This window comes from Lichenostomus cassidix, chromosome 19, assembly GCF_008360975.1.
Source record: "Lichenostomus cassidix isolate B80296 chromosome 19, HeHo_3.0, whole genome shotgun sequence".
Taxonomy (NCBI): domain Eukaryota; kingdom Metazoa; phylum Chordata; class Aves; order Passeriformes; family Meliphagidae; genus Lichenostomus; species Lichenostomus cassidix.
Genome location: NC_139499.1, coordinates 1,342,149 through 1,366,413, shown reverse-complemented (window position 1 = coordinate 1,366,413; position 24,265 = coordinate 1,342,149). Strand labels below are relative to the sequence as shown.

Genomic DNA, 24,265 nt, shown 5'->3' with positions numbered 1-24,265 from the left:
ATGTGCTGCACCACACACCCCCAAAAGGCAAACAATTAAATCAGAAAATACAAAGGATGGTAGGGGATGGAAACAATGTAATCTTCAGATTACAAGACAGAATCTGAGGGAGAAAATGTAAGGAGATGAATGGAAGAGCTGAGGATAGATCCAAGTCTGACTGCCAGCTAAGGGAACAGATCCCAAAAACAAGCCCCATCCACAGATGGGCTCTCGTCTCAAGTCTTCTTCACATCCGTACAGAAGATGCTATTCCTATACAGCATTACAGCAAAATACCCCCAAATATTCCTAAATTCCAAATATTTCTAAATATTCCAACTGAGGTTGGAAGAATGTTCAAAACCTCTCTCCCTGGTTTTGGCCTGATGCAAGTGCATTGGCTTTCACCACCTGCACACATTGATCTCAGATCTGTAGGAGACTGATCTGAGGAAGCATGAGTAACTTTTATCTGGTGTTGGCTTTTCAACATCATCTGTGGGCTGGAGATTCTACCACTGGGCTCTCAGTGTCCTGCAACACTTGTCTTGGTGGGGAATGTGTGCACAGATCAGTGTCCCCTCTCTGCCCAAACACGTCTCTTCCCAAGATTCTCACACTCTGCTAATGTAAGGAAGAAAAGGAAGCATGTGTTGCCTACAGGATCACATGGAAAGATTAATCCTTCAGCCTGAGGTCCAGTGAAGAGCTGGGAGTGGAGGTGGATCCAGGGTCATTCCAGGACCCTCCATAATGAACTGTTCTGCCCCAGCACAGGTAGGAGGAGGCAGTGTCCTTCCTGACACTGACATTACCATTTGCTCACCATGGGTTTTTAGCCACAAAGTATGATTTTTTTTTCTCCTTCTCTAAGCAGTGAAGGTCACACTGAAGCAGCTTTGACTCTGCTCCACTCTCACAGCTCTGCCTGAGAGTCCCAGAGCCTTGGGAAGGTCAGGAGTCTGTGAGAACAATGTGCTACCCCACAGCTGTGGTCAGGACTGCTATGTTTAAAGGTTACAGTGATTAAGCACTGTGATTAATTTAGTCTCAGCAGAATCAATTCCACTCAACTACTAATCTAATTTACATCCTGGAGAGGACTCTGCTCTTCCCTGGTCGGCGTGGGTTTGAATTTAGATTCATTTTTTCCTAAGAAGTATGTTTTGAGGGATCACACTGCAATTAGCAAATGTTTTGACAAAGCTAATGGGAGAGTTCTGTCTCTGTGTCACTGCTTCCTGTCATCTGCCCTTTCATACACCACAGTCAGCTCCCAAACCTCCTGAGTGTGGATCTGGATTAAAAGATCACCTACAGAGGAGCATGTTGGGCGTCACTACCCCCCTGTGACTGCACTGTGGGCAGAGAAACCAATGCCCACAGCTTTGTTCCAAATGCCTGGAGAGCATCCAGGAGCAGGCCAAGGTGGGCATTCTCCCCTATTTATCCTGCAGTCGTGAGACCCCACCTGGAGTCCTGTGCCCAGCTCTGGTATGCTCAGCAGAAGAAGGATGTGAAGCTGCTGGAGCAAGTCTAGAGGAGGCCACAAAGATGCTCCAAGGGCTGGAGCCCCTCTGCTATAAAGGAAAGGCTGAAAGAGGTGGGATTGTCCAGCCTGGAGAGATGAAGGTGCTGGGGAGAACTTAGAGCCCCTTCCAGGGCCTGAAGGGAATGGTTTCCCACTGCCAGAGGGCAGGGGTGGATGGGATACTGGGAAGGAATTGTTCCCTGTGAGGGTGGGCAGGCCCTGGCACAGGGTGCCCAGAGAAGCTGTGGCTGCCCCTGGATCCCTGGCAGTGTCCAAGGCCAGGCTGGACAGGGCTTGGAGCAGCCTGGGACAGTGGAAGGTGTTCCTGCCCATGGCAGGGGTGGAATGAGATGAGCTTTAAAGTCCCTTCCAACCCAAACCATTCTGGGAGTTTTCCCCAATGGAACAGGATCCCTCAGGAAAGATTTATTCCTAAGAAACAAGATAGGTTTATCAGACTCAAAAAAGTGATGACAATTACACAGGGGATGTAAGATCAGCAAATCCTACTAAAGCAGGAGAATTCCCATTAAAAACAAACCATGGGACTCTACATGTCAGCATGTATTGAGTAATAGGCAAATTATGTAATTATATTCTGAAAAATCAATATGATTATATTCTGAAAAATGCAGTCTAATTTAGAGGTGATTAAAGGATAGATCTCAGTGCCACTCAGCCAAACTTTTAAGTTGAAAGATCTCCAGGTGTCAGGACTGGCAGGAACACCTGATATTGAGAGAAACCCCATTCAGGAGACAATACAAAGAAATTACTTTAACAGCTATTTTTTGGTCGGCGTATGACTGGAAGTCACTGGAACATGCATACCTGCTAATTTCTAGTTTTCTTTCTGAATAGTCATTTCCAAAATTTGTCAAGAACTTCACTTCTTTAGGGAAGCGTGGGAATGGCAGAAAATCACGAATGTCTCCTCTGAGCAGACCAAGAAGAGGAAACAATTTCTCCCTAAACCTACAATGGATTTGCTCCACAATTGATATAACATTAGGACAGCAGCCAGTGCAACCTGAACCCTCACAAAACACCCCTGCTGAGCCATCTTTACTGTTACCTCCTTCACCTTCCTGCAGAAATACCTTAAATTATAGATCCATCACAGCAATCCGATCCTCACCGCCCCCGGCACATCCTGATCCCCATCACGTCCGTCTCCCTTTCAGCCCCAGCGCTCCTGTGTTTTGTCAATACCAGCCTAGTACAGCTTCAAATATTTAGCTTAACTTGATCTTCCGAGCTGCAGGAGAGAAAAGCCAGAGTCTCCTAACACCATTTGTTGAACAAACAATTGATCCCAGAAGAGGATGGCGGCGGCTGCTGCCCCTGGGCCGCCCGCGTTCCGAGCCGTGACAGATGCCGGCGGTGACAGCTCCGTCACTTGGCAGGCGCGGCTGCGGCAGGGGTGACAGCTCCTCTGATTCCTTCATCAACCGATGTGACTGAGTGACCTTTTCCAGTCTCAGCAGCTGCCTCCCTTCTTTATTCAATCATGGCAGAAAATAAGTCCCTTTGGGGAAATCTTGCCCTTTCCGTAATTTTAAATGACCGCGATTGTCATTAGGCCTTGTTTGCTAAATATGCTCGTGAGTGGTGGCAGAGTCCTCGGCCAGAGCCCGTGGCTGGTGTGCATGGGGATGGGGAGAAGGATGGCTGCTCCTTGGAAAGGCTTGGAAATGCTCAGGAATTCCTGCTCAGTATTTCTCCTGCACTCCAGGGGGTTTCACCACTGTCCCTGGATCAGGGATGTACCCACCTAGCTCCAGCTTTTCAGCACAAGGGAACAAAGTGTAGCACCGTGAAAAATGGAATTGCTCATGCAGCTCCACAGACAGTTTGTTCTTCATGGTGAGAAAAGAAAAATGCCCTTAATTAATAACAGTGACAGAGTAAAGGGGTTTCAAGTAGCTTTGCCATGAGCCTGCTTTGCATCCCTGCTCGTTTATCAGGCTCACTGTGGCTGCAGGCATGGGGAGACTGCCAATGCCCCCACTGCACCCCAGCCATTAGAGAAGGCACGTGAAATAATAAAAAATAAACAAAAGTTCCATGCAATGAGCAGTCAGTTTGGAATTGCAGTAAGTCTGCTCTGGCTCAGCCTCCATCTGCTCCACTCCTGCTTTCTGCATACATTGGAGCAATTGAGTCTTACCAGCACAAATGCTTAAGAAAAGGGAACTTCAAAGTTGCTCCCAGTATTAAAAGAATCATTATTTAAATCTTCACAGAATTACTGTTGCTGAGAAATCACATCTACACAGCTAATCACAGCACAGATTTATTTTTGGCACAAGGACTGCCTGTCTTTAGGTATTACCCTGGCTTCCTCTGTGCCACTGCTCTGTGAGCCCCTTCCACCCACAGTAAATTGCAATGAGCTTCCTCGGGGCTGTCTCATGTGCTGTGCTTGTATAATGCCTGCACAATCACAAAGCTGTCCTACATGACAACACATCTAATGTGACAAGTGAGATTTCAATATTTGGGATAAGAGTAAAATAAAATTATAAGACAAAGTTCAAGCAACAAAGAGGAAATCACAATCCCTTTGTAATACTCAGGCTAAGGGGAAAAATTGTCTGAAATTATTCAATATATTCTTCCTGTAAATCATTTAGTGCACTCTAGCAGAGAAAACCCTGTTTAGAGTTTAATGGGACAGGGAAGGCAATTGCAGGGCCACAGGAATGAGATGGGAGATCACGAGAGTGGCAGAGAGAGAGAAGAGCCAGAGGAACATGCAATGCCCAGGTTCTGCCCTGGCCAAAGCAGGCTCAGTCATTACTCTGAATCCCATCGTTCCAGGTGTCCCAAGGAATTCAATCTGCTCTCTGTTGAAAGGTGTTTTCCCAAAAGCATGATCTGTGTTTATCTCCTGTAGCCAATAAATGCATTTCCCTCCAAGCATTTGACACAATAATGGCAAATGGTGCCACTGCCTGGGCTGGGTGGGTTTGGGTTTGAGCCACTTCAGGGTCATTCCTGCCTCAATTACAGAATTCTGTGAGCCTTCAGGCTGCTTCACAGGATAAGAGATTGAAGCTGCAGCAGCCCAAATGAGAGGGAAAGATGAAGATGGACTGATCCAGTTCTCAGGCAGCAGAGCAGATGAGAATTTCAGAGCACAAAGTGCCGAAGGTGCTGCCGGAACCTTTGCTGCACTTTGGCATTATTGAGGGATTACAGGACCTGCTGTACAGCTGCTGAGCCTGCCAAGTCCCACCAATGCTAACCAAAATCCCACACAAGCTGCTAAAATCTTCAGGGGGTTTTACAAGACAAATTTCAATAATCCTTTTAAGTGCTTCTTTAGAGTCGAGCGTGAATTTGCCAAATCCTGGGTAGCTTATTCTTCTTAAATTCATAACACAACTTACTAGTGCTCCGTGCCTTACAAGAAAGTCTGAGTGCTCCCTTGAATAAATACTCCAGAATTTTAATATTCCCTAGCTACTGCATATAAGAAACTGGGCTGGAAATCTTGGCATTGAAGACAGCATGAATGGTACTGTATTTCCTGACTTTGATCAAACAGAAAAAAAAGAAGGATATTGATGAACAAGGATTAAACTCAAATTCAGTGTTCCTGCCTCTTCAAGGAAACCATTAGCACTGATTAACTTTGCAGACCAGAAAAGTCTAGAAATACCAGAAAGCAGTTATCTGTGAGGTGAATTTTTTTTCTCTATTTCAAATTAATAAATGGAAGAGTAGGGGGAAAAGGAAAATATTGTTTCATCAGGCACCAGTAGGAATTCTGAACAGATGAAGGAGAGCAGAGACCTAGAAAAATAAGGTGGAACAAAAAGGGAGGCAAAGGAAAAAAATTAAAAATAAAAAAAAAAGAAAATTAGTTGATGGAGTTAATTGTTAAACTAAAGGAGGAAGTTAAAAGAAAGAAACCTCAGAGCACATCACTCTATGTGCCCTCCCTACTTGTCCCCACTGCCAACACACAGAGAACTACAGAGAACCACAGAGAAACACAGAGAACCACAGAGAAACACACAAAACCACACATGCATTTGATACAAAATAAAGCAAACAGGCCCAACCCTTGAAGTCAACTTCAGATAGCACAGATCCATATTTCTTTGAGAGTGAAATTTGATTTATGGTGGTGGTACAGGCCCTAACTAGACTTTGAATCCCCAACAGGAGATCTTGACTCCCCCACATGCAGAAATCCTATATTCACCCAAAGTGAATTTTTTATTTTCCATTTGATCTCTGGATATAGATTGCCCAACTCACTATTTTCATTCTGCCTGTCCTTACAGAAACATTTGAGATTGGAATCTGCCTCTCCTATCACATTTCCAGCACAGGTGGAAAAACCAGAAAAGGCAGATTGGATTACAAGAAAAAAATTCAAAAAACAAACGTAAGGAGGGAGCCCTGTGGGTCAGAAGAAGCCAACCCCTTAAGAAGCCAACCACAGTCATGGTCCCGAGGTGGGAAGCAAAGGGGATGTTTCAGAGAGGTTGAGCTCTGAGCTTTCCAATAACATCATGAACCTGACCCTGTGGGGTTCACAAAGCTCTGATTTTCCTGCTGACAGCTGGAGACTGCAGCACTTGTGGCTGAGCTGAGAAAATGTGCTCTAGAAAGTCTCCAAGACAGGGAGAAAGAGAAAATAAACAGTGAGCCCCATGGTGTCACTTTTATAGTCACTTCTATGACAGCAGCCACGCTTTTATACATGGCACTCAGTAAACAATTCAGAGCAAACATTTTTCTGGCTGTGGGAAGAGGATGCTCTTCTCAGCACAGACAAACACAATGCAAAGGCAAACAAAGAACGGAAAACAGGATGGTTCATTACTACCTGTCTTCTGCCAATTACACCTGTTACTCTGGAGGGGACAGGACCAGTAAATGTGCAGCACAGTGCCAATAAAAAAATACATATTCACTCTGTAATATCACTTTCTGAGAGAAATATAGAAATATCCAAAGTACCATTAAACCCCACTCATTACAAAAATGGGCTCAACTCCAGAAATCACAGATCTCATCATCAAAATGACATTGCTATCGTATTTTTAATCTTAATTATGCATAGTAATACCTGCAAAACTAGACTGTTAGGATTTAATTTCCAATTTAAAATGCATCCAAAAAGTTTCTGTGGTGTCCTGCAACAAAGGAACAAAGCTTTGATCTCTCACTTAGACTGGTGAAAATCATAGAATGGTTTGGGCTGGAGGGACCTTAAAGACCATCCAGTGCCACCCCTGCCATGGACAGAGACATCTTCCACTGTCCCAGGCTGCTCCAAGCCCTGTCCAACCTGGCCTTGGACACTGCCAGGGATCCAGGGGCAGCCACAGCTTCTCTGGGCACCCTGTGCCAGGGCCTGCCCACCCTGCCAGGGAACAATTCCTTCCCAATATCCCATCTCTCCCTGCCCTCTAGCACTGGGAAGCCATTCCCTGTGTCCTGGTACTCCAGGCTCTTGTAAATTGTCTCTCTCCACATTTCCTGTAAGTTCCCTTCAGGTCCTGGAAAGCCACAACCAGGTGCCCCCAAAGCATCTCTTCTCCAGGCTGAGCAATCCCAACTCTCCCAGATTTTCCCCATTGCAGAGCTGCTCCATCCTTGTGCTATCTTGGCCCTCTGGACTCCTCCAGCAGCTCCAGCTCCTTGCTGTGCTGAGCCAGGGCTGGGGCAGCTCTGCAGGTGAGCTCTCACCTGAGCACAGGGGCACAATCCCCTCCCTAAAATGGACTGGAGCACACCTGCCCAGCTCCTGCTGTAGACACCCAACCTCCCACCCCCACTCAGGCCCATTCCAGCAGCTTGGCTGCTCAGGATTCATTAATTTCACCAATTCGTCCCACCTTTGACACAGCTTTATTTGCACCGTGCTCACATGTGAATTCTGTGAGGTGGGATGGAGGAGCAAAGTCTGCTGTACAAAAGAAACCACCCCAGGGGCAATCATCAATTTGCCTCTCCCAGATGGATCCAGACTGCTCTGCCATGCCTGGGGAAGGCAGGGATGTGGTGATATCTGCTCGTCTGCAGCTTCAGGACATCCAGGTATGTCCAGCAAGCCTCAAAAGCTTTCAATCCTCAGCAAGACAGGACCATCAGAAGGGCCACATTGCAACACTGCAAAGCAGGTGGAAATCAGAGGAAATAAAGGAATTACAAGTGTTAAGTATAGCCATTTCATGAGATACAAGAAGTCATTTCTATTCCTTTCCACAAGCAGCTGCATTGCCATTATTTGTAACAGTCCAGGTTTGTATTCCAGGAATACAAAGCAAAAATGTACTTTTGTGCTACAGTACCACATTGGGAGGGGACAAAAAATCCTCTAATTACAATAAAGCTGCATCAAATTCACACAAACAGAGGAATCGTACAAAATCACAGCCAATATTCTGGAATCCCTGAGACAGGAATACAGAAGGCTTCTGGAAACATTTGTAACTGCAGCTCCACAGTGTATTTTCAAAGCATGTCAGAACACAAGAGGAGGATTAAGTTCCTCACACTGCCACCTCCTCCTCCTTCTTACAGGGATGACACTGCTAACAGGATAAAGTGAGTGACAGGGTTATATGATCATTACATAAAGGTAGTACACATGCAAAATCCTCAGAACATGGAAAAAAAATTATCAAAGAGGTTGCACCATCTGTCTGTGGAGAAAAAAACAACAGCTGGTGCAAGGAGCCGCAAGATGCCAGCCTTGCGAGTGACAAGATGGGAAATGACAGGAAACAGCTTTTCACTCTTCTAACAGCAAAAGAAACGTACAGCCCGTGTTCTCGTGTTTGAAAACCTCCAGATGCTGCCCTCTTCTCACATTTCCATATCTTTGTTCATGCAACATCTGAAAGCTTTTCTATTTTTACAGAGGGAGGGGAAGAAAGCACAAAGCCATCAAATGTATATATATTTTTTTTTCGTTGCAAGAGGATGTTGAATGAATTTTAATCATGATCATGAGAAGAAAGAAAAAGAAAAATCAGCAGTATTTGATGTGAGGAACCTTTGAAATTTTCTCCTCGTCAGAAGAAACTGCAATGTTTGGCCTTTATAAAGGTTGTGTATGATAAATATTAGCTTATTCTGAGACTGATTAGGCCTTTAGATTGATTCAAGACAATGCTAAGGGTCACCATAAAGGAGAAAATCATGGAATCCCAGAATGGTTTGGGTTGGAAAGGACTTGAAAGATTATCTAGCTCCAACCCCATGCCATGGGCAGGACAGCTTCCACCAGACAAATATTTTGTGACAGCAGCAGGGTCCCCTTGAATGGGCAACAAGTCCCTGCTGCCAGGGGCTCCCAACATCCCAGGCCCTCGCCATGGCCCTGGGCTGAATGTCCCAACCTTGCCTGTCTGTGCAAAGTGTTTTGCCAACACCAAGCTGCATGTCCAAGGAAGAGACACCACCAACAACCATTGCACAGAATCCACATCCTCACGAGGAGGTGCTGGCTGTTCCAAGGGCTGGCACTGAGTGACAGATCCTGTCTGTCAAACCTGACCCCTGTGACCCCACAAACAGGCTGTGATTTACCATCCATACACACTTGGCAACACAAAACACACTGAAAAAATCAGTGCCCCATGAAGAAACATTTGCCATGGGGTGTGACAAGGCAGAGGCAGAGTGGGTCCTTGCACCCGAGGCAGGACAAGCAGGGTGTTCCCAGCACAAGGCTCAGGGAAAGCTCCCTTTGAGGACAACACTGATCTGCGGATCAGAGGATGGATCTGGAGAGCCTGAGACTGATGATTTCTACCTCCCCAGACAGATTAGTCCTTGATTCATCGAAGTGTTTTGCAGCAGGGAGATAAAGTAGGATTATTCACTCCATTCAGAACCGAGCGAAAGGAAAGGTATCTCCCCACAGCAAAGCAATATTCCAGTGCCAATCTCAGCAGGAATCACAGCTTCATCTTAGCAACCACCCTGGAGGACTACTCAGTGTCTGACTCTGGGGTTCACCTTTCACCCTTCATCAACAAAAAGCTGCTTTCCTGGGTTTTTTTTTTCCAATCCTGATAGAAATCAGAGATCACTACTGAGATTTTTGGTTATTGCATGCCAGAAAGGCTCTGACAGAGTCCAGACTAAGACAGCAATGCACAGATAACTGAGATAACAGCCCAGTTGCTGGTGGAAAATCCAGGTGGAGCAGGTTCAAGATGCTGCTCAAGGTCAGGCAGGATGGGTGTGGAGGTGGCAGAGAACCAACCCTGTTTTCCTCATCTGACCCTTGAGCTTTTCCCAGCTCATCCTTCACATGGCAGCAGTTGGTTTTTTGAGCCAGCAGTGAGTTCCCAAAAGCCATCATGGCATGAGCACCAACCCATGCAGAGCAAGTGGAATCATAAAAAACCACTTTAAGCATCATCAAGCTTAGAGAGAATTTACAAGGTGCTGTTTATTTCTGCCTTTGATTCTCTACATGGTCTCTACAGATCAGAGTACTTAGAAAACATAATTATTTTAATTAGGAGTAATTCAGTTAGAATATCTCATTGCCAATAACATTGCTAATAAGAAATGAACACACTTGACTTTTTTTTTTTTTTAAGCTTACCTTTGGGGACTCTCTGAACACTTTCCCAGATGTGGAAATACTGCTTTGATGTTGCATGTCTAATTCTTCCCTCCTGTAGGGTCTGATTCAGTGTATACTTAAGTCCACTTAGCTCTTTGCTTTGCTTCCAGAGGGCACAGGGCTGTGCTCTGTGCCAGGAGGGATGTGTGCTGTAACTCCCATGCAGGAGAACAGCAAAATGAGCATCTGAAAATGGTGATGGCAAGTAGGTCTGGTGGAGTAACCACATCAGTAACAGGGTAAAAACCACCCCGTGGAGATCCCTTGCTGATCTCTGACAGTACTTCAGCAATGTGCTTTAGGCCTCCTCAGTGAGTCCATCACAGTGAGTGACAGCAGTAATAGCAGTATTTTCCTCTAACAGCACAATCCAGGCCAATGCATTCTGTAGTATCAAAGCCTGTGCACAATGTTGGCTAAAACAGAGTCCCTGGGAGTGGCTGCAGCCCTGCTGGAGTCACAGGACAGCACTCAGTGGTTCCCAGCTGTGAGCAGAGCTGGTTTGTCCCCAAGGAGATGGACACCCTGCAGTCAGGGAGCTCATCTGACCCTCTCACTGGGCACTCTGGCTGTTCTGGCAGTCAGGAGCCACCATCCCAGCACGATGGTGACCTCCCAGTGACCCAAATCAACCTGGGGCTCACCCAGTTTGTGCTGAGGGGGACACGGATGGCTGGGGTGTCCAGCCCAGTGCTCATCCAGCAACCACAGGCTGGTGTGAATCCCAGCCACTGGGAATCAGCTCAGGGAGCAGCAATTTGAGATCTGTGCTCACATTTGTGTGCCCTTAACACCAACAGAAACCACACAGATGCAGAATATTTTACTATTTCTAACCATTTTCTCTGTGCTGCAGCCAGCAGGGCTCTGAGAAGCTTCCTTGGCAAGCAGAGCTCAGCTGAGCTGTTGACAATTAGCTGCTTTACCCAGTTCATGCTCATCCTCTTAACCCACAGCCAAAGAATATTTTAATGCTGATCTGTCTCAGCCTCAGTTGTGACACTCTCCCAGCACAGTACAGCTTGTTTTAGATTGTATTGAACAATAAAGGGTCCTGTTATCCAAGGGTGGTACTTGAAAGCATATCTGCAAGAACAGATCTCATTATTTTAATTAAAAGCTTCCACGTATTATTCTCTGAGCTAACAAATATGGCCATAGTTGTAATTATGGAATCACCAAATATAGTCTCAAGATCTTGCTAATAATGATATCCTTTTTAAAATCTCATAATCTTAAAAAAATGTTGTAATTAAGTCACCAAGCAACTATATTTGTCTCCATGAAATAAAGCCAAATCTACAGATAATTGCAAATAACTCATTTCCCAGTGGATTAATTTTTTTGTATGCCAATTAGGCTCACAAATCTCAAGCTGTCACCTTCATCTCCAGACATGCAGCCGGCTGAGAGCACAGCTATAAACAAAACAGCCCAAGTGCCTCTTGTTCCCTCAGTAAGAAAGAAAATGAAGTTAGCAACACACGTTTGTAGATGTCAGCCCCCCGAGAGCGGAAAAGGGGGAAAAATTAATCCTTGGATGTAGGACAATTAAAGCACTTTTTCTAGCTTTTGGGAACTACTCTGAGAAAGCTCCTGAGAGGCTTCTGTGGTTGCAGTTTTGGGGTAACAGCTGCCTCGAGACTCAAAGCCACACATGAGCCACCATCCCCAGCCATGGATGGTTTTCCCTTTCAATGTCCCAAGTCCTGGGAGACCTCTGTGAACCTCAGCCAGCCACAGGCACTGATCCTGTCTGCCCCACTCATTCCACAGCACTGAGGGCTCAAGGAAACAGGGCTTTGGAAAGGCAGGGCTGGCAGGAGCCACAGCTGGAGGTGCTGCTGCCTTCACCTCTGCCAAGCTGTCCTTTTGGGAAGCCCCAGGGGCAAAGCTGCCATGCCCCATCCTCAGGCATCTCCTGCAGTCCCTCACTGTCACCTCTCCTCTTCCACAGTGCTCACTAAGCTTGCTGGCTGGGAGCTGCTGACCTGTGTTAGGGAATATTGAGGAGTAGTAGCAAACAACCACTTCTTCAGAATACACTGGCAAGACTAAGCAATTGTCCCAATCACATCAATTAACCAGCTTTGCAGCCTAAAAAGTTCAGAAGTTTTGCAGCTCCTGCTTAGTTGCCATGGAGTCCCTCTGCCTGTCCCTGCTGAACCTCCTGCACTCAGACATGCAAGTCTCCACAAACAGCTCAACAACAGCAAAAGTCACTGCTCAGAAGCACAAACTTGGGGTACCTGAGAGTTTACACTCACAGGAAAAGGGAACAATGCTGTTACAAGTCTCTGTTTTAAAATATAATGAGACACAATTAACAAAACTTGAAGCATCAAGATGTGAGCTGGTGGCCCAGGCTGAACAACCCTTATTTCAACATCTGCTCCTTGGCTCAGTGTCTTCTCCTGGACAGCTGGCCAGAGCCTTGAACCTGAGTGTCTGGGAAGCCTGGGCTGATTGGGCACACAGGTTCCTTTGTCATTCTCTGGAGTGGAGATTGAATGGCTCCTCACAAAATTCCCATGCCTGACAAGTAACCAAAGCATTTCCCATCAACACTATCCCTGTTCTCATCCTCAAGTCACCCGAGATTCCATTCATCCCATGCAGCTTAATTCTTTTCCCATTCATTTCAAAAAATCCCTGACTTCACTCCTGCAGGGGAAGGGCATGCCAGGTAACCTGGACCTCTGCCACCTGCACTGTTTCTCCATCTAAAACATCCAACTTTTCCATCCTTGTCACTGTTCAACCCCTCCTTTGCCTGCCCAGCTGGATAAGGACATCACCACACACACAGCAGTATAAATATTGCTGTGATTGTGGTCCTGCATTTGGTTAGGAAGGCAAAGAGGCTGATTCATGGGGAGATCTGCACCTAAACAACTTCAAGATTGCACAGAAGGAAAAAATGAGTCCTGTGGAAAGCAGAATTGCTAAAATAGGGCATCTATATCCATAACCAAGGTTTCAGAACTGCTGATTAATCCCTGCAGCCATAAAGCATTGGAGGTACATCTCTGTCACATTTCTGAAACCTTGGCCACAAAGTACCTTTGTAAAGATGCAAACCACAGTCTGAAAAGCACATTCTCCCCTTTGTCAGCATCACTGTAGGAAAAAAAAATATAACCACAAAGTGTTTGTAACAAAACACACTGATAGTCAAGTAGATTTTCATTTTTTCCCTTCCTGAATTTAACAAAAGCCTGGATCTACCACTCAAATTAAACACTGTGCAGTAAAGCATAAAGTCTGCATTCAACAAGTTTAATTACTGTGTAAATGAAAGAAATTATTATTCATTCATGACATTTATTTCAGTTCCAGTGCTAGCTGCCTTTATAAAACTGGGATTGGGGGTGCAGGGGGAGGAGGAGGTTGGGTGTATAATTACCACTATATTTCTTTGCCAAACATTAGTGAACTTAAACAAAAAGTGCTTGTTTTCCTTCGAGAGGAAAAAGCATGTGAGCTATCAATGATGAATCTTAAGGACGCCCACAGCCTTGACACGGTGCCAGGCTCTGCTAGGTACACCAATATTTGGGAGGCTGATAACAGAGGGCTCATTGAAGGCACAAGCCCAGATCAGGACTCTGGTGGGTCAAAAGCCACCCAAACGATGGGAACAATCCAAGGCAGCAGCCCCTGGGCAGTAATGGGAGCCACTGTGTGACATGAAAGATAAACTGGCAGCTGATGCTATCGGGGCCTATCCAACAATGCATCTTTTCTAATGGGTTTGCACAGGGCTTAAACTTCAAACAAAGGAAAGGGAAAATAAAACCCTTTAAGCTGGTTCAGATCAGGCATTTTTGGAGTCTGAAGAAGGCAAGGGAGAGGCTGCAGAAGGATTCCCTCTTTACACGATACCAGTAAATCTGACACACTTATTCTGCCTCATCCTGCACGTTGTGCTGATCCCAGGGGAATAGTTGATACCTACTCTGATTCACCCAAAACATCTGAGATTCCCAGAGAGCTCTGTAAACAAATCCTAGTGACTAATCAAAACAGATCTTAAAAAAATTTGCTTTTTCTAGAAGAAGCAATTCCTGTATTTTCCTAGCCCTCCAACTACCAGCATTTAATCACTGCACTACAGGAGAGATTATGCTCTGGCAGAAGTGACCTCGGTTTACTTTAAGGAAGGAAAAAAAAAATCAACACTGGGCCACACAAGCTGTAAGAAATTACAGTTGATTTATTTAGATAAGTGGAAGGAGCAGGGATGATCCTGAAAGTCAGCCTGAGCAGGGGAATGACTGCAGCTATGTTTCACATCCACATTCAGACATTCCACTCCTCCTGTTGCGCTAGCCAGAAAATACATCCTTTTTAAGAGAAGCTCTGCAGAGCTGCCATAGCTGCATACCACAGCCAAGGCTGTGGAGTGATCCTCTGAAAGCCCAGGAAGTGTGTGCACTCAGCTGAGGGAAGAAACACGACTGATTTTTTGCATTTCAGACTAATATATGTCAGAGTCAGCTCTGATCTCATTCCCCATTCAAAATGAGTCTCTCTGAAGTTTGTTCCCAATTCCTTGCTGAACCTAATCAAGCCAAATGGAACAAGCCATAATCCACACAGAATTCAATGAACTGCACCCATTAAGAAGGCTATTAAAGCTTGTTCTCAGGGTTTAAACCAGGAGAAGATTTAAGGTGGAGAAGAGATTATCCCACATCTGCCTCCCATGACCTGCTCTGCTGGCAGCAGCACTGCCCCTGTCAGAGGCAGCAGACACCACGAGGGTGGATTTGAGACACTGACCTATTCTCTCACGTCCTACACACCACTGACATCACAGCTCATCCTTTTGCCCCCAGACTGCATCAGCACACCTCAAACGCTTGATTCTCTGGAAATTTCAGGCTCAGAGCTCGCCAAGCTGCTGTTGTGGCTCCAGCACTGCCCTGCCATGGCTCTGGAGCAGCCACAGCCTGATCCTCCCTCCTGATCAGAGCAGGGGTTTGCAGACACAAAGCACTGCCTCCTGCCAAAACCTGATTACTGCTCTACCCTAACGACCACAGTGCTAACAGGGAAGGTAATTACACCCAGAAACAGGTTACACACCAAAGCCAAGTACTTTGGCCAAACCTGCACAACAATATCTGCATTTACTTTTTCACTGTTGCTCAAAATAATTGCTGAATTTATGCCATTAGTGACAGGAAACCAACAGCCATGTCATCTTAGGACTTTTCAACATCACTGAGAGCCGAGGAACAGCCAGGACAGCATTCCTTACAATGTCCACCAGCACGTTTCCCCATGGTCAGCCACCTCTGGCTGCGGGATGGCTGTCCCTGTGCTGGGTGGAAACATCAGCTCTTCACAGAGGCAAGGGGCTGGGGTTGGTGTTCTGGAGGAGCTGAGGAGGCAAATCCACTGCCCCAAGAGCTGAGGAGTGACTGCAACACTGCAGCAGCCCAGGGAAGAGCAGCAGCCCATGACAGACAGCAGCAGAGTCATTTCCAAGCAGCCCCTCTGCTCACCCTGCTCCTGGGCAGCTGTGCAGGAGCTGCAGGATCCAGCCAGCCCTCATGCAGAACACTTCCCTGCACACAAGGCATGGAATGGCTTTGCCAAGACACTGACAGCCTCATCTCAGCCCATCAGGAGCTTTCAACTGCACGTAGAAAGGAACAGAAATGGGGCAAGGGATCCTTTCTGCCCTGTGAAGCAGTAACTTCAACATCATTTAATAGTAAAATGGGCAAGAAGAGTTTGTTACATTGATAGTAACAGTGATAATTTTTTATATTATTATTTCTTGTCTAGGAGCCTTGAGTTTCTGTGCTGAGTGATGCAGGATCCCCTCAACCACAGACTTCAGCTCAGAGGGCACCAGCATTCCCTGCAGAGGGAACATCCCAAGGGAAGGGCAAACCCCTGCACAGGCAGTGGCCAAGCAGCCTGGAAAGCACACTCAGGCTGTCATTAGGCATTTCCACAGCCAGCTGAGATGCATGAACAATTCACACAAGGCAACACCAAAAATAAAGCTAATTACTTTAGGCTTGTGATAGGAGAGATCTTTTTCTAGGGGCAACTTTGCAAGGTCACCTTCCTTGCTTTAGTCTCACTCTTATTTTTTTCTTTTCTCTCTCTCTTTTTTTTTTTTTTTTTAATTTAAACAAATGACATTGAGCTGCTTTCAAAGCTTATCTAATTCCACCTCAAGGCAGGAAGGGGTTAAGACCTTAAAAAATACACAGAGATGACTAGAAAGCCAGGCTGGCAGGGCAGTGTTTTAAAAAAGGAAAGGGGGGAAAAAAAAGAAAAAAAGGAGTATTTTCTTACAGTCAAAACAGAACCACAACCCCAGAGTTTAAGGTCACTTCCTCTCCTCCAGTGCTGGGAGCAATGCTGTCAATCAGCACGGCGTGCTGGTAGTGTCCCTCACTGCGGGGACAGAGTGGCACAGCACAAGAGTAACATTTACCCGCTGGGAAAGGGGGATGGAGGACGCAGCTTTCAATTGATTCCAAAGGTCCTTTGGGAAAGATGGAGCCTCTGGTTTATTAGCACTGACATTCAGCTCTCAGAGCAGCAGGCTGATACCTATTTAATTTAATGCCATTTTCCAGCAGGGAAATCTGTTTGTCAGGCTCTTTGCAGGGAAGCCCAGGCAGCAGCAGCCCAGTGACAGAGCTCCTGCCCTGCCTGGTGGGACAGAGCACCTCCAGCACAGCCTCAGCTGCACAATGTTTGCATCTCCAGCAGGAAAAGAGGGCATCGTGTTCCAGACTGTCTGCTCCTGAGTTTGCTAAAGTGCTGATCTAGTGAGAGGAAAATAACATCACAACCATTTTTGTGCTTCTTTTGAGAGGAAAGTCTGCTGTGGTCAGACATGACCCTGTGTGCCCAGGTACAACCTCACCCTTGCCTTCAGTCTGTGACATTTCTTTGTGCAAGTGCCTCAGGCTTCCACACTGCTGCTCTTACATGCAAAAGGACATATTGACTCCATTTTAGGAAGAGATTAGCTGCATGGCAGACTAGGATCTTTCAGGAGAAGATACCATTATTCTTCCCTTTAAAATTCATCCTCAGGCATTCACCTGCTGCTGCCTGGCTGGTGACACTCTCTGTGTAACCCTGTGAGGACATCACACTGGGGTCGTGTCTCACAGCTGGGTGTGACCACAGCAATAATTGATAAAATGAGGACAAGGTCTGGGGCAGACTCAGGAAAGTTCTGGGAAGTGAACACAGCTTCGGCTCATTAATCAGACTTGAGGTAACACTGCTACAGTGAGGCCAGAGCAGCTGTTCAGAAACACCCCACAGCAGATCTGCAGTCAGGCTCCAAAAGATGTAAATACCAGCTTGGTGTAATATTCAATACCATGTAAGGAATCTGGGCATCTGCACCACTGATCCCTTAAAGCTTAACTCCTTCATCTGTCTTGTGAACTGCAAGGATCTGTCCATAAGCAAACATCCTGATGAAGCTGCTCCACAGTTTTGATTTTAGCTGAACCCTAATCCAGACTAAGAAGAGCTATAGAATTATGCAAAAATTTCCCCATCACAAACCAGAGGCATATATCAGAAAATGTTTCCTAGGAATTCCCAGGCTGCTATCTTGTCTCCCAGTCTTTGCAGTGACACCAGCACCTACTAGTGCATCTCCAGTCAGACACGTTGGCTTTCACCGCATTGATTGTGGCAGTCAGGATTATTAAAGGAAATTAAAGCCTTTTCCTGTTTTCTTATATACACCTCAGTGAATTATTCCAAAAAGGAAAAATATTAGACTATCTACCAAAATCATACAGATCCAATCAATGTTGTACCTATGTCTGTCTGTGTTTAAACCTAGAAGTATTATATGTCTAATGTAATTATATATTAAACACTACATGCAATGTTTAGAGCTACAAGTATTGCATTACAAATATAAATGTGCCCACACACAGAGAGTTCTACACAAATCTTTTCAGTTTTGACTCTGGGCATGATAAAAATCAGTTTGCAGCTGTGCAGGGAACTCTTCCCAGGTCAGCACTGAGCACTGACTCAGTTCCACACGGGATAGAAATGGTTGTGGAGAGAGGCTCTATTTTGACTTTTGAAAAGGATGAAAGAAATGAGGTGACAGCAAAGGATATGCTGGACTTGAGAGCTCCCACATTTCCTTGTATATTTATACCTCTGGTCTCAGAGATGCAGAGGCTTTGCCAGCCAGTGTCCCCTGATGTGCTGAGTGCCAGGACTGCTCGTTGTGAGCACAGCCAGGGAGGGCAGGATGTGCCCAGCCCTGTCCTGCTGCTCTGTGGGTGACCTGCTGGCACAGCCACTGCCCCTGACTGTGCACTTTGGACAGCAAACCACACTTCCAGCAGCCACTTCCACCCCAAGAGCCTTGCTGGGTGATGTTTGCTCAGTGGTGTGAACAGCCTTGTCCTGTAAGGCCCTTTCAGCTGCCAAGCTCTCAGGGCAGGCCAAGTGTGGCTGCAGTCAGGCTCAGACTTTCCCGGGGTCCTCCAAGTGCTACTTTGGATAAAAACAACATATGCAAGTGCGAAGCTGCCAGATTCGTGGTCAAGGAACATCTGTAGGTGCTTGTTAACTCTCACAAACAAGGATCACTCAGAATATTTGAACAGACACTTCCTCCCTGTGTGGGAGGCAGACGAGGAGCCCATCTGTGCCCCCAGAGCACCCCAGCACCTCTAACATTCCAAACCTGATCACCCTTCACAGATGGAGAAATTAAACAATATTCCTCTTGCACAGAGATGCAAAGTTTCACCTACCTAAAAACAAGTCTGTTTAAATTCAAAAACTAACCTAGAGGCCTAATTGCCTGTGCTGCTGCGCTATCAAGGAAAATCAAGAACCTCAAAAAGCCATTCAGGCCCTGTAGTGAGCTAATTTCTGTCCTCCTGGGCCCAGGGATCCTGAGGAGGTGAGATCCCTAATTCAGGCATATTTACAAGTTTGAAGTTAGAGGAGGAAGGATCCAAGTCTGAACTGGCCAGAATGAGAAGGGAAAGTTTACCCTGATTTTGAGCCCACAAGTTTTTAAAACAGCTCTCACTGTCCTTGTCCTTGCCCTTTCTGGGGTGCAGGAGCCCACATGGGTCACTCACTACAGCAATCAGCTGTTAGTACCTCCCAAGGCAAGCAGTCCCATCAAACATCCATAACTAATTGTTTTTAAATACTTTTCATGATTGTGTAAGATATCCATGTAGTCAGTCCATTGCCTAAGGCCAGAAGAGATGTGGTTTTAACAAAGAGGTGTCTTTGAAAGGACTGAGCTTTTATATTTATCCACGTCCTGACCCCACACAAACCTACAAGGCAAGAAGAATGCAATATAAAATCTCTGGGGCACTATGCCAGGGCACTTTTTGTAACTCTTTTCGGAACACTTTTCAGTATACCTAATTATTTTTAGATTTATTAGATATTTAGATTTATACCTTCTATTGGTCTCAGGTGTCACCACTAGACATGGTCACAAAAGCAGCTCCTCTTTCAGTAATCTTCCTCCACAGACAGCAGGACTCAGACCTCTCTGTCATCTTCTGTCTGTGCTGAGGAGAAAAGTGGGATTTTGTGTTCCCAGTCGCTCCCACAAACATACCACAGTGATATTCAAGTACTGAACTGTTTCCTAATCCAGAACAGCAAAATTCAATCTGTACCTTGAATGAAGGAGATGATTTTGGCTTCTTTTGCTTTCCCCTTTCTCACATGCAAGGAGGGAATGTGTGGGAAGCTGGGGAGAACACAGCAGGGGCAGAACCAGCAGCAAGGGCTCTCTCTGGCACAGAGTGCTGCCTTCCTGCAAGGCTTCTCCAGCAGCACAGGCAGAGCTCTGACTGACATCGGGGACATCCCCAGCAGGTGAAAGCAGCTCTCTCCTCCCACCAGCCAGAGCTGCTCAGGGAGAGCAGGGAGAACAGCAGCAATGTGCTGCCAGTCCCTGAGCAGGGAGGGGAGCTGTGCGAGGTGTCCCTGACACCTCCAACGCTCCAGATGGGTGCCTCTCTCTCCCAGTCTGCCAGCCTGACCCCTTTCCATCTCCCACTGCCACTCCCCGTGTCCTCACTGCTGCAGAGCACAGCTGATGTCACAGGGGAACCCAGACAGGGGAGCAGAGAACACTGCAGGTGATGAACCTCAAGGAATCCAAACCAGGTCACAGCAGAGGCAGAATGGAAACCAGCACAAAACTGGCTCTGAGAGGCAGTTGATTCTCTCTGTCCAGGCAGTGCTGCTAATGTATTCTAACACAGTTTCAGCTTTAACTCTCCTGGATTGACAACAGAATTGAATTACCCTTCCAAATCTCTCTCTTTCAACTTGTCATAAGATTTTTTAATCCAACAAGAAGCACTTCCTTGGCAGAGTTGCCATTGTTATATTTTTTCCAGCTTTTCTGATTTAGGGATTTAATCTTTTTAGCCATGAATTGACTTCTCTGAACTAGCACTCACAGAAGGAAAAAAAAAATCAGCTCTTGCTTGCCATGCAAGCTGCCAAGTTCCTGGGACCAGATGGAATGGATCCTGGGCTTTTAAAGGAGATCATTGACAATCCCAGAGAACACAACAAACACAGGCGAAGTTTCAAGAGGGCTGGACAAAGATTGATCACAAATCACAGAAATGACAGAACACTAAACAAGGAAATAGAAGCGCTATCTGTTCATCTCTAACATCTGTGTTGTGTAGAACACTGGGAGCTACAAATCTAGCTTGAATAAAGCTACAGAGTAATGCAACCCACGTGCACCCCCTGGGACAGGGATCTGCTCCCCTCTCCTGACAAAGGCTCAGCCCCACCACCCTGACAGCTTTCACTGCTCAGAACTTATTTCCAAATGTGCAGAGAAAAGCAGAAACATCAGCTGTAGGGGAAGGCAAAAGGAGACATTTAAACCATTGCTGAGACCTACAGATGAGATGTTTGCCTTGAAGCACAACTTTAACAAGGTATGTTAGAGCTGCCATCAAAGCCACACAGCTGAAGAGGGTGGGAAAAAAGACCAGCTACAGAGATTTTCGCATATTTCTACGATTATCACTGAGCTATAGGCAGCATGTGTGCATAGACACAGCTTAATTCCCCTCCTTTAAGCTCCTCTGCCTTCTTTCACAGTTTATATTTAGATGCTGAAGAAAGGAACTATTTAGTTACTGAACTCAAGTTTGTGATACAGGCAGTGAAATTCAATCCCATCTTTTAAGCAGATTAGGACCTACACAAAGACCTTTGAACCTGCTGTGTTACCGTGTTGGCTTTCACAGCTCATTCCCAAAGGAATAAAATTACTCCATTTAATTAGACTCCAACTTTCCTCATCTGCCCCAGAAGTTTTCCTGTCACCTCATTCAATTGTGAATGTAATTTAGGTTTAAAGGTTTGTCCTGATTTTTCACTGGGGTGCTGAAGATTAACCCATCTTTAAACTTTTCTGGGGACACTGCAATGGAAATGCTCCTGGAAAGCCTTGGAAAACCCTTCTCTTGGTTCTGTACCTTGTCCAGTAACTTCAAAGGAATGCATTGTAATTCTTTCCAAAATTCTGCATAGATAACTCTCCCTTCACACCCATTCCATGTCTGGAGAGAATGAAGAGGCAATGTGAGATTCTCCTTCCCAGACCCAGAGCACTTTCAGCAAAAAATAAGAATCCAGCTATTAACACCACACTGTAATCACTATGTGCCTTTATCTGAAGGTAACAACCACAGCCCAATACAAAGCTGCAGAGCTTGGTGGGTGTTGATAAAATCCATTTTATGCAGCAGTCATCATGTAAGACAAGATGTTTCAGAAAGAGCTGCCCCAGTGCCACCAGCACAGAGAACAGTTGTGTTGGGCCACAGCAAAGGCTCAGCTTGCTCAGCATCCTCTTTCCAGCAGTGGCCCTAAAGGGGTGTCCAAAGGAAGAGAATAAAAATATGATAAATACATGTAATACTCCTGTCTCTCTATTTATAGACCTACATCTTCCCCCTTGTTTCCACCTCCAGTCACTCTCTGAGCTCCTGACAGAGTTCCTGCCTGTTCAGTGGCACTGATTTATTTTTCATTAATTTGTCCACTTCCCCACAGGCAATGTCAACTTCTAGCATCTACAATTTCCTTGACAACACCCAGTTGCACTGGCCAACGCCTCCCCAAAAACCACCTACTTCTGCTCTCCTCAGCCTGTCTCTTACCAACTTCCTCTGGCATCTCCAAGTCCTCACACTGGAAGGCAATGAACAATTCCCATCCTCTGGTGTCCTGCTTGATTTCACAGACCTCTGTCACATCTCCTTTCCTTATCCCCCCAGCTGAGTTCCAGTCCATTGAGTTCTTCCTCACACAGGGGCAGCTGAACACCTCTGAACAGCCTTGCAGTTCTTCCCTGAGCCCTCAGTGTCTGCAAGTCTTTGGAGATGGGCTGACGAGAGCAACAGGTCACAGCAGGTGAATCAGGGATTTCTGTTCCATCACTGCAATGTTCTCTGTTCCATCCTGAGAACACTCCCTTCGTTTTAGCTGCTTAGACTTTTATATCACTACTGAACAATGCACTGATGTTTTGATGGAAATATCCATTATAACCCCAAAATCTTTGCCTAGGAATGGAGTTAGAACCTCCCTAATTTCACTCTTGCATGGAAATCACCTCAGTCCGTCATTTCTTCAGGACTGTTTTAGGGAAGAGCCTCCAGAGTCCCTAAAAGCAACATAAGGTCCTCGTGTTTTGGCACAGACTGAGGTGTTCAGCTGAGGTGAACTTGGACACATGAAATTCCACTCAGAATCCCCTCTCCACCCCATGCTCTGTCCCTGCACCTACCCCACCCTGTAATAAAACAGGATTTTAACAGGCCTGGTGCTGTTTCACACAACCAGTGTCTTCAAATTTGCTAAAAGCACACATAAATATTTGATAGAGCAGACAATGCTGCTCTCACATCTGATTGCAAACAAGATTATTTTTTCTCTCAAACAAATCCAATAACTTGATTATCTGATCTGGTCTGTTCTTATTTTTTCTGCTATACAATTTTCAAATATTTGCAGTTGTAAGTCTTTTAAAGCTTTAATTTGCTTAAAATGATTCACAAGCACCTTGTTAATCTTTTATCAGTTTTATTACAAACTGTAAACAAAACCCAGTTCTTAAATAATTGAAGGGCAGAACTAGCCCTCAGGCAAATGAAGTCCAGGAGGGGAGAATAAAAAATTTAAAAATCAGAGTAAGCCTGTAATTTTTTTTCCTTCCCATCTACAAAATTGGTGAATCTAGCTTCAAAACAGAGAGGAATTCTAAAAGAACAGATTGTGTGTGACATCCCCCCAGCCAGTTTCTCTCATCTACTGTGTCCTGAATATTAATCCATTGAGTACCTAGATGTTGCTGGTTACAGAGCTAAACACACCACAGGCTCACAAGGCACCAGTTGGGTCCCAAGCAGCAGCTCAAGAGAATTTCTGTGTGCCCAGCAATGCCTGAGCCTGCTTCCTTATCACCCCAAAGGATCCCTCCTTCCAGCCAGCAGGGCTCCCCATGGGCCAAGAGAAGGGAGCTGGAACACCTCCTGTCCCCTGGTGCCACCCCCAGGAGGCTCGGACAGCTCCTGCCCACATCCCTGCAGCCAGAGCTCCTGTGCTGCCAGCACTTGGCACAGTGCTGAAAGCACCTCCTGCCTGCAGAAACCCCACAGAAACACCCAGAAAGAGGCACCAGGATGAGCAGAGGGATGGAGCAGCTCTGCTGCGAGGAAAGGCTGACAGAACTGGGATTGTTCAGCCGGGAGAGAGAAAGCTTTGGGGTGACCTAAATGTGGCCTTTCAGTACCTGAAGGAGCTACAGGAAAGATGGAGAGAGACAATTTACAAGGGTCTGGAGGGACAGGAGACAGGGAATGGCTTCCCACTGCCAGAGGGCAGGGTTAGGTGGGATATTGGGAAGGAATTGTTCCCTGTGCCTGGCACAGGCCGCCCTGAGAAGCTGCGCAGCCCCTGCCAGTGTTCAGAGGCTTGGACAGGGCTTGGAGCAGCCTGGGATAGTGGAAGGTGTCCCTGCCCATGGCAGGGAGCAGAATAGGATGTGTTCCAAGGTCCCTTTGAACCCAAACCAGTCTGTGATGATACCAAAC

At 46.0% G+C, this 24,265-nt stretch overlaps 1 protein-coding gene and 1 long non-coding RNA gene across 10 annotated transcripts in view; both read right to left on the bottom strand.

Moving 5' to 3' along the window:
• Window positions 1–24,265, bottom strand: part of AUTS2 (activator of transcription and developmental regulator AUTS2) — a 748,905-nt gene that overhangs the window by 470,553 nt on the left and 254,087 nt on the right. The gene's annotated exons all lie outside the window — the stretch shown is intronic.
• On the bottom strand, window positions 7,287–22,841 carry LOC146428922 (uncharacterized). Its single transcript, XR_014855853.1, has 4 exons — window positions 22,331–22,841; window positions 19,805–22,036; window positions 19,580–19,693; window positions 7,287–16,924 (listed from the first exon to the last, which is right to left on the bottom strand). It is a non-coding gene; the product is annotated as an uncharacterized LOC146428922 (long non-coding RNA).